Below are 1,473 nucleotides of genomic sequence, written 5' to 3' on the forward strand. Positions count from 1 at the left end.
GAAGAAGAAGAAGAAGAAGAAGAAGAAGAAGAAGAAGAAGAAGAAGAAGAAGAAGAAGAAGAAGTCGTCAGTGGATAGGTGTTGTAATCTCTCCTATCACACTAAGTAACAGGACATGTCCATGAGCCACCTGCCTTCCTTCCTCCCCAGGAACAAATCCTTGGACCGTATGCTGGGAGGAGACATGAGAAGACAGTGAGAACACTCTTTCCCACTATAATGGTGGCAGCCATGTCTGCAGCTTTAGGCACATTTGGGTGGTGTGTGCTCCTAGAGTGAACCCCAAGCTCTCTTTACTGTCGTGGGCCACAGGTTCCCTGATTTGCACCCCTGGTATCTGTCTCCCCTGAGTATTCATCCTCTTAGCTTTGACCTCAGGCTGCAAACACATCCGTTCCTCTCCTGTGCTCTCGCTTTTGTGGGAGGCTGGCCTTATTGTCCATTTTACATTGTTTTAAATTTCCGGCACTGGCAGTCAAAGGTTCATGCAGCCTAAGTGTGTGCTCTCTCTCTCTGAGCTATATTCCCGACCTACAAAGGTGTTAAAAATAAAGATTTATCCAAGTAATGGAAAGCTGTAAAGATTTCCAAAAGCATTTTATTTTTCTATTCATGTTGGGAATGTAGCTCATAGGTAAGGTCTTTGGCTTTAATCTTAGAACTGCAAATAACAAACAAACAAAAATAGGCCTGGTGGTGGTGCATACCTTTAATCCCAACACTGGGGAGGCAGAGGCAGGCAGATCTCTGTGAGTTTGAAGCCAGACTGGACTATAGAGGGAGTTCTAGGACAGTCAGGGCTACACAGAGAAACCTTGTCTCACAAAAAGAAAGGAAGGAAGAAAGAATATTTGCTGCAATTTTATCTTTCAGGATGTATATACAAGCTAACTTTGTAGTACCTGGGCTGGGCTAGACACTAGATAAAGTCCTAGGTCTAGCCTGAGGTAGATCCACTCTTCTGGTAAAGACTCAATTTTCAAAACTCAATTCCCAGTTGGGTGTGGTGGCACCACCTGTGATCCAACACTTGAGAGGCAGAAGCAAGAGAATCATCACAAGTTCAAGGCCAGCCTCCTCTACGTGGTGAGTTCCTGGCTAGTCGGGACTTATAATGAGCACCTGGCAAGATGGCTTGCTGCCAAGCTTGAGAACCTGAATTTGAACCCTAGGCGCATGGTGGAAGAGCCGGTTCCTTTGAGCTGTCCTCTGACTTCCCCCACACCCAGGAATTAAAAAAAAAATTTAATTAAAAAATTTTTTAAACCAGAATCAATCTAATAACAACAACAACAACAACAACAACAACAACAGCATCAACAAAACAGTTTTTTACTTTATCCAACCTTCTAGGCTGCCTTCTTGTTCTAGGGTGGAGATCAGTAGTCAGTATACCCTCCTCCTCTTGTCTGGGGTCTAACCTGTTCCCTATCCTCCTCCCTGTATCTGGGGTCTAACCTCCTCCCTAACCTC

The 1,473-nt window shown here is 44.6% G+C and overlaps 1 protein-coding gene across 1 annotated transcript in view; it reads right to left on the bottom strand.

The window, feature by feature from the left end:
• Positions 1-1,473, bottom strand: part of LOC101990377 (aldehyde oxidase 2-like) — a 73,040-nt gene that overhangs the window by 801 nt on the left and 70,766 nt on the right.

This window comes from Microtus ochrogaster, unplaced genomic scaffold, assembly GCF_000317375.1.
Source record: "Microtus ochrogaster isolate Prairie Vole_2 unplaced genomic scaffold, MicOch1.0 UNK8, whole genome shotgun sequence".
Taxonomy (NCBI): Eukaryota; Metazoa; Chordata; class Mammalia; order Rodentia; family Cricetidae; genus Microtus; species Microtus ochrogaster.